General features: G+C 39.9%; 1 non-coding gene across 1 annotated transcript; it reads left to right on the plus strand.

Annotated features, from left to right (window-relative positions):
• Nucleotides 1-3429: 3429 nt before the first annotated feature.
• On the plus strand, nucleotides 3430-3536 carry LOC138445463 (U6 spliceosomal RNA). The gene has a single exon (XR_011258897.1). It is a non-coding gene; the product is annotated as a U6 spliceosomal RNA (small nuclear RNA).
• Nucleotides 3537-9375: the final 5839 nt, after the last annotated feature.

Here is a 9375-nt window from a genome sequence, read left to right on the forward strand (position 1 = left end):
TCTATTTCTCTACTGTAGTTACAATTTTTTCCTTACAATCAATAAGTAATCACAGAGACCCTGTAACTATCCTGCCCTTCATTAAAATTTCCCTCTAAACTTAGTATCTATTAATGATTCTTAACTGAACCAGTCTGTAATATAATCATTACAATATGGTGATTTTGAACTGCAGGATTCCTTGCACAGTTACCAGTTGGTCCTTAGCATTCTATTGTAAGAGTCTTCCCCTCTCCTCCATTTGTATATGTATTTATTTACTTATTATCAGTACAGATTCAGGGATTTGTATTTTTCCAATGGTATACAAGTCATTAATGTTTTTAATCATTTCAGTGCTCAAATTTTCCCCTTCTTGCCTTCCAATCAGTTCATGCATTCTTGTAATATGAACTCCTTATTTCTTAGAATACTCCTTTATACTTTCTGGCATAATGCCACCCAGTAGGATTTTCTGCAATGATGGGAACTTTCCATATCTATGCTATCCAATACTAAGCTACCGGCCTCGTGTTGCTACTGAGCTCTTGAAATGTGGCCAATACAAATGAGTGGAACTGACTTGCTGATTTTAATTAGCATAATTTTAAATAGCCACCAAAAGCTAGCGTTTAACATAATAATCTAGCAAGATGAGATGTTCTAGGGTCGTCTTTTACCTACCTTGCCACAGCTCTGGAATTAGCAACTTCTCCAAGGAGCCCTGGTTCCTTTTAAAAGGGAATGATATTAGAGACCAAGATCTGATTTGTGTACAAATATTATAATGCACACACACACATGCACACATTTGTGCATATACGCATGCATATACACCAATACATAAGTGTTTTAGAATCGTGGGTTCATACCAATACATACATTTCTAATCCATTTCCCCATTTTATTTTTCTAGGTCTCTTCTTGCATTGCAAACCCTGGCTCCCCAAAATATCGACTCATTTCTTCATTGCTTCATTACTTCAAAAGCAGTTTCAGACTTGCTTCACCCCCACCAACAGAAAAACCCACTATAAGGAGCTGAAGATTTGCTTGCAGTTCTCCCCTAGCCTGCCCCAAACCACAGTGCCACCCAACACTGAAGCAATACAGTGTTTGTAAAATTCGAAATTATACAAAAAGGTATACTCAGAGATGTATATGAGACACTCTTTCTCATATCCTTTCCACCATAGGTAACCAACCTCATTGGTTTGTGGTTTACACTTTGGATGCTTCTTTTTATAAAGATAAACATATACATGTATAATTTCTTATTTCCTCTTATTTCTTACACAAAAGGTGACAAGATATGTGTGCTCTTTTTACACTTTGGTTTTGTTTTTTTCCATTTAACAAGGGAGATTAATTTTTATTATTAATGTGATAGAAGCCATTGGAGATTTTTTTAGTCAAAGGTTGATGGAATCTAACTTATGTTTCAAAAAAATCACTTTGGCTGCTGTATAGGGAGCATGAGTAGAATCAGGGAGACCATGTGGTAGGCTATTGACATTATTCAGGGCAGAGATAATAAAGGCTAGAACTAGAGTGAAGTTGTACATAGTATTACTTGTTCACAGTGCTTCCTTTCCTTCACTGTAGCTTTCCTATTGGCAAAGAATGTTCTCTGCCCTACTGAGTTTCAGTTTGGCCACATGATTTAGTTTGACCAATGAAATGTGAGCAGAAGTAAGAGTGCACCAAATTGGAAACACAAAAAATCAAAGAGCTGTATAGCCTCTGTTCTGATGCAACATGAAAGTTAGTGACAAATCCATGGCTACATGAACCCAGATACATAATATGAATATTCTGGAGATTGAAATAAGTGCAAATAAGAAGATCAACACTTCTTGCAGACAATGGAGGAACGTAATGGTTATGAACTGGACTTTAACAACAGTAACTAGAATGAATATTTGTCCAGTACATTCTAAATGACAATCAAGTCCTAAAGGTATAGCAGTCAACAAAACACAATTCCACCCCAGGTTCAAAAAGGCCTTGGTTTGCATACCAGTTTTGTTCTGAGTTCTTAAGAATTAGCTTCCTGTAACCTGATTTTCTTTTCTAATGAGGTTGGTAATTCCCACCTTATTCTTCTGGCTAAACATGACAAAGTGAATTCAAAAGTTTACCTCTATGTCCCCCTGAAATTCTGCTAAAATATCTCTGAGGGAAAAGGTATAAACCAAAGACAAATGGAAAAACATAAAATAGTAATAAGTTGCTGAAACCTAAAAAATTAGATAAATGAATGATAACCAACATAGCAAATCAGAAAGTACTGACACCCAAGCCAACAAGAGGGGAAGTCCAGAAGCAGATTGGTCCATACTGTCGTGTGGTAGAGGAGTTGGCTTTTTTTTCCCTGTGAAGACCCACAAAGCAAATATTTTAAACTTTGCCAATCATAGGGTCTCTATAATGACTAATCAACTCTTCTTTGTAGTGCAATAGTAGCCATAGGCAATACAAGACTATGGGAATGACTATGTGACAATAAAACTTTTTATTTATTAAAACAGGCAAGGATTGGGATAGAGAAGATTGTGATTTGACCAGCAGAAACATAGTTTGCCAAACCCTGGTATTACACCTCACAGATGAAGAAACCAGATATCTCTGAAAGCCTCAGAGCAATGGATCTGAAGAAAGGACCAGAAGTGTATAAAAGAGGCAACTGGATCTCAGAACAGCTTTCCCACCCATTGCATCCAGGGAAGCTCCTCTCACACTTTGCAGGAAGACTGAGAATGGCTGTCTAAGAAACTGAACTCAAGGGATTCTGGACTCGGGCACATATGTATGTGGGAGAGAGAGATGCCCTAATGAAAACAAGAATTTGACTTTAAAAAATAAAATTTAGTCCCCACTCAGAAAGCAGGACCTAGCAAGCAGGCTTGGGCTTTTGCTACAGAAGACTGGTGAATTCCACTCTGGAAAAACTGATCAACCCTAGAGAAAAGATCTGAAGATGCTGAGAATTGGTGGTCAGCCAACAAACAGGCCAGCTACAACTTCCCAGATCAAATTTTACCACCCAAATTTCTTCCACCCAAATATATGCTTCCCAGTCTGTTTTTCACCTCTTCTATCCTGAAGAATCACTCTCTATCATGAAAGATGGCAATCAAAATGAACTTATAGAGGGAAAATATTTAAGAAAGGAAAAAACGTCAGGGAACAGAGCAGGTAGCCAAGAAAACTTCCTAATATACTAATTAATTCTCCTCAGCAGACAAGAGAAGATGCTACATTTTAAATATACCTAGGAGGCTGAAAAAATAAAGCACCATTGAGGAAAAAAAAAAAGAGAGATCCTAGAAATTAAAAATGCAATAGCAGAAATGAGGAATTCAAGAGAAGCATTGGAAAATAAAGTTGAGAAAGTCTCCTAGAGAACAGAACAAGAAAATAAGAAAGAAAAAAAATAAGAAAATTGGGGTGCTCGCTTCAGCAGCACATATACTAAAATTGGAACGATACAGAGAAAATTAGTATGTTCCCTGCACAAGTATGACATGCAAATTCGTGAAGCGTTCCATATTTTTTAAAAGCTTCTGCACAACAAAGGAAACTATAAGCAAGGTGAAAAGACAGCCTTCTGAATGGGAGAAAATAATAGCAAATGAAGCAACTGACAAACAACTAATCTCAAAAATATACAAGCAACTCCTGCAGCTCAATTCCAGAAAAATAAACGACCCAATCAAAAAATGGGCCAAAGAACTAAAGAGACATTTCTCCAAAGAAGACATACGGATGGCTAACAAACACATGGAAAGATGCTCAACATCACTCATTATCAGAGAGATGCAAATCAAGACCACAATGAGGTACCATTTCACACCAGTCAGAATGGCTGCGATCCAATAGTCTACAAGCAATAAATGCTGGAGAGCATGTGGAGAAAAGGGAACCCTCTTACACTGTTGGTGGGAATGCAAACTAGTACAGCCACTATGGAGAACAGTGTGGAGATTCCTTAAAAATATACACAGTGGAGTATTACTCAGCCATTAAAAAGAATACATTTGAATCAGTTCTAATGAGATGGATGAAACTGGAGCCGATTATACAGAGTGAGGTAAGCCAGAAAGAAAAACACCAGAGGAGCCCTCCTGCAAGGCCACGAAGATTAGCCGGCTCTGCCTCTCCGCAGCCCTTCTGGTCCTCCTGGGCACCCTGGTGGCCGGCACCCCAGAGGGTGACAACAGCAACAAGGACAATGGCCTGCGCCCTGCCTTCTGTCTGCAGCCTCCATACACCAGGCCCTGCAGGGCCATGTTCACCAGGTACTTCTTTAACGCCGTGTCCGGGCTCTGCCAGACCTTTAGTTAGGGCGGATGCAGAAGGAAGCAGAACAACTTCCGGAATGAGAAGGAGTGTATCAGCACCTGTGGGGGCCGCAACAGGGCACAGCAGAATCCGGCAACTGTGCTCCCTGAGATGCTGAAGTCCTAGGAGGCCCCACACAGGGCTGTGGCTGCTTCTGAGCTATTTGAGTCTCCTCTGCTTCCTTCTCAAGCCTACCCTCCTCAGCAGAACCCTGCCTCTCTCTTCGCTGCAACCTCACCCTCACCCCCCTCCCCAACATCACTGCTCTCCTTGGAGGGGCAGCGGGGAATTTCTGGTCCAGCCCTGAGCATCAGTGGTGGTAGAAGTGTTTTCAGTAAAGAAGCCCTCTTGCCCCACAGTGCTGTTGCATATTTGTGGCTTCAACCTCTGGCCTTATATCTAATAAATTCATTTTCTAATTAAAAAAATAAAAAAGAAAAACACCAGTACAGTATACTAACACATATACATGGAATTTAGAAAGATGGTAATGATAACCCTGTATGCAAGACAGCAAGAGACACAGATGTATAGAATGGACTTTTGGACTCTGAGGGAGAGGGTGGGATGATGTGGGAGAATGGCATTGAAACATGTATACTATCATGTAAGAAATGAATTGCCAGTCTATGTTCGATACAGGATACAGGATGCTTAGGGCTGGTGCAGGGGGATGATCCAGAGAGATGATATGGGGTGGGAGGTGGGAGGGGGCTTCAGGATTGGGAACTCATGTACACCCATGGCGGACTTATGTCAATGTATGGCAAAACCAATGCAGTATTGTAAAGTAAAACAAAGTAAAAATAAAATTTAAAAAAAAGAAAATTGGGGATCACTAATACGGGGGGAGGGGATCTAGCAGCTAAATAAATGTCAAGAGAACAGAGAAAATATTCTGTGTTGTATAGCTTCAGTGTATTTTTATAAAACATCTCATTTTTTAAGAACATAGAAAGAAGACAGTTTAAATTCATAACCCTTTAGGTTTGTCTGTTGAGAAGAAATTTCCTGACAAGCCAGAGAGGATCATTCATATTTTACCTGCATTTTCTTCCAATACACATTTAGGCTCATTATCCAAACCAGGAAAGGACTAACAAATTAGTTCTCTCTTTTCCAAGCCATGCAGAACAGTTTCAATAACCTAATATACTTCATATGTATCAATACATTCTCTACTATTTTTAATCAAAAGGTTTTAGCCAGGTTTGTCAGCTTATCACCCTACCTTCATCTGTGCCTGAGCATCACTAGAATTCAGTCTTTCCAAACAGTATTCTCCAGTCCTCTGGCAGATGTAGGGAGGGCTTCACCCGGCTATGGGGAGTGGAACCAGTGTCCAGAGTCCCAGCTGTCTCTTTTAGACACTTCTAACCAATCATCCTTATTCAGATCTTCTGCTCACCACTTTCAGAATTATCTGATGCTTGCCTTTCACCCCTGCACCTTTCTGACATGCTGCTTATTGGAATGAGGCATTAGGCTCTTTACACATTTGTGTATAAACAACAAATTCCTGTTACCAATTTATATCCAACATACTCCCCCCCTGCCAAAATTTGTAGACACAGATGCAAAAGGGGTCTAGTTACCAACAGACACTTAATAAAAGACTCACTTCTTTGTACAAAGGGATAAAGGGCTTATTGTCTCTCTTACAGACACACAGAGATGTGGTAGCCTTGGTTTTACAACTTTAGCCAACAGTGCTAAATCATTTCAGTCATGTCTGACTCTTAGCAATGCTATGGGTTGCAACCAGCCAGGCTCCTCTGTCCATTGGATTCTCCAGGCAAGAATACTGGAGTGAATTGCTATTTCCTCCTCCAAGGGATCTTTCTGACTCAGGAATCAAACCGGCATCTCTTACCTCTCCCCCATTGGCAGGAAGGTTCTTTACCACTAGCACCACCTGGGAAGCCCATCAAGAGCAAATATAGATCCATGAAAGTCCATTATTCTATTTTACTTTTGAAATTGTCACAAACCTTAGATACACACACTTTTCAAACTCTCCCAAACTAACCTTGGCTTTCAGTCTCTAAAGTTGAAAACAGCCAGCCAACTGGGTCCTCCAAGCTCTCACCCTACAGACAACTTCTGGCATCTGGACCAGATTGTTTAGAATGCAGGACTTTGTTAAAAACAAACAAAAAAAACAGCCTTTTAATCATTTAGTCAATTTTCATTCAGCATTCATGAATTATAGGAACAGATCCTTTTAGTTTCTAATTTTAAAATGATAAAGACAGGGAATTCCTTGGCCGTCAAATGGTTAGGATTCTGAGCTTCCACTGCAGGAGGCACTGGTTCAGTCCCTGAATCAGAGAACTAAAATCTTGCAGGCTGCACAGCAAAAAACATAAGATAAGGATGCTTTAACCAGAGCAGGTCAGTAGCCATCAGATTTTGGCACATGCACTCTGAAATGGAGCCCACTTGCCACTCTCTCATTAAACTCAAGGGTAGTAGTAGCAGCAGGAGAACAGGAAAGTCAAAGAGACACGAAAGATCTTAATGTTACACAGATTGTGACATTCCTTGACCCAGGGGCTATTTTGCATTAGTTCAGTTCAGTCGCTCAGTCGTGTCCAACTCTTTGCGACCCCATGAATCGCAGCACTCCAGGCCTCCCTGTCCATCACCAACTCCCGGAGTTCACTCAGACTCACGTCCATCGAGTCCGTGATGCCATCCAGCCATCTCATCCTATCTTGCCTTATCTTGTACCCACCTGCATTATCAAGGTGGGTACACTTTTTTTAAACTTCAGACCAAAGAAAATAGCAAAGATGTTTTTATCAGCAGTCAGAAAGGCAAATATTCAATGGCACAGGAAATAGCATGAATACCTTGTTAACTCCACAGTTGAAACAGACTGTTGATCTGACTAAATCAAGACTAGTGACCCTGTGTCAAAGACATGGGCGTCCTAAATGCCAGGAAATAAGAGAATACTTAATAAAAAACAAACAGACCAAAAGGTCATACATAAGGAGTCATCTAGATTTCTTTTATCTCCTACCCAAAAAGAAGAGATGCCCTGTCTTTGAAAAACAAAGATAAAGAAACAGATTCCAGTGTTTCCTCCAAGAATAAGGGTAATAGGAAAGCTGCCTTAGAAAACAAAACTAGATTTAATCTATAACTGGAGTGGGTTGCCATTTCCTTCTCCAATGCAAGAAAGTGAAAAATAAAAGTAAAGTCGCTCAGTCATGTCCGACTCTTCACGACCCCATGGACTGCAGCCCACCAGGCTCCTCCATCCATGGGATTTTCTAGGCAAGAGTACTAGAGTGGGTTGCCACTGCCTTCTCCGATAATCAGAAAAAGGGAAGGTAATACCTTTATTGCCAGATAGTAAGATTCATCCTGACAGCTGAAAAAGGCAAATCTGGGTTCTTGGGGCCCATGAGATGTGCACCTCAGACAACAGTATAACTCTCTCCTATAGTTGAACAAAGTTGGGCGATTTTATTAAGACCTGTAGCTCTCCCATTGATCCATGGAACATCTGTAGTAACTGTGCAGAAAAGACTCAGAAATGAAGGTCAGCATTTTAGAAAATAATTTTATTTAAAATTGTACATGTTATATTTCTAAAGAACTGGACTGTCAATAATAGATATAGCAAATATTTAAGAAAAATCCTCAAGGTTTCATTTGTCTATTTAAAATTCTCAGTGGTGGAAAATAAGTTACACCACACAACTGTTATATCTGCAAGGATCTTACTTATCTGTCAATATTAGCATTTAGTTAAGGACAGATCAGCTTACAGGAAAGGGCCCAAGGCTTCATCTGTCTTGCAGATTACAGGAAACACAGTGCTTGTGGTTGTGTGGGTGTGTGGTACTCACATGCCTGCACTCCACCTTTGAGAGGGTTTGTGTGCTTAGATGAAATGGCAGCAGGGTAAGATACCTGTCTTGCTGCCTCACGCTCCTATGACCTACTTGTAATTCCTGTTTAAAGTACTTCACATGTAAGGCCTCACATTGTAGCGAATACTTTACAGAGCTTTATTTGAAAGCCAATTATGTATTAAGAACTATCTTAAGTGTTGAAAATAGAGTTGTTAAGAAGATTTTAAAAATCCCTGCTCTCAACTTTGAAAGCTGAGGCCGTGCTTTATTCATCCTAACATCGCCAGAGCATCTCGCTCAGTACTTCACATGTACACAATATATGCCAACAAAACTATTTTTAAATCGAACTGATTTTTCAGTTAAAACTTGACTTCTAAATGAAGTTGTACTGTTTGTTGTTGTTGCTCAGTCCCTAAGTAGTGTCTCTTTGCGACCCCATGGACTGCAGCACACCAGGCTTCCCTGTCCTTCAATATCTCCCGGAGTTTGCTTAAGCTCATGTCCATCAAGTCGGTGATGCCATCCAACCATCTCATCCTCTGTCACCCCCTTCTTCTCCTGCCTTCAATCTTTCCCAGCATCAGGGTCTTTTCCAATGAGTCAGCTCCTCCCATCAGGTGGACAAAGTATTGGAGTTTCAGCTTCAGCATCAGTCCTTCCAATGCATATTCAGGGTGGATTTCCTTTAGTATTGACTGGTTTGATCTTCTTGTTGTCCAAGGGACTCTCAAGAGTCTTGTAATATTGCTATTTGTAAGTGGGTATTCAGGGGCATTTATTGTATCGATCGAATATGAATTGATTCAAACATTATGTTTCATGAACACACAGTACACTAGTACTACAGCTACTGTTGTTTAGAAGGAATCAATCAAATTATTAGACACAAAAACATTGATACCTCTTGATAACTGTTTTTATCTCAAGCTCAACTATTTCCATTTCTCAGTCATTACAATTAAAAATCTTCTTTATTTATACTTAGATTCTTGATTTTTCCTTTTAAATTAAAGATAAATTGTTGAAGGGCTCCCATACAGTATGTGTCAGTAAAACTTTTTTTTCATCCAAAACTGGTTCACAATGAGTGCATAGGTTTTCCCCCAATCATTAATATTGATAGATCCCTTCCAAAATCAGTAAAAACTTGCCAAGCTGTGGGCAGCTCCAAAGCAGAGCC

This window comes from Ovis canadensis, chromosome 8, assembly GCF_042477335.2.
Source record: "Ovis canadensis isolate MfBH-ARS-UI-01 breed Bighorn chromosome 8, ARS-UI_OviCan_v2, whole genome shotgun sequence".
NCBI classification, from domain to species: domain Eukaryota; kingdom Metazoa; phylum Chordata; class Mammalia; order Artiodactyla; family Bovidae; genus Ovis; species Ovis canadensis.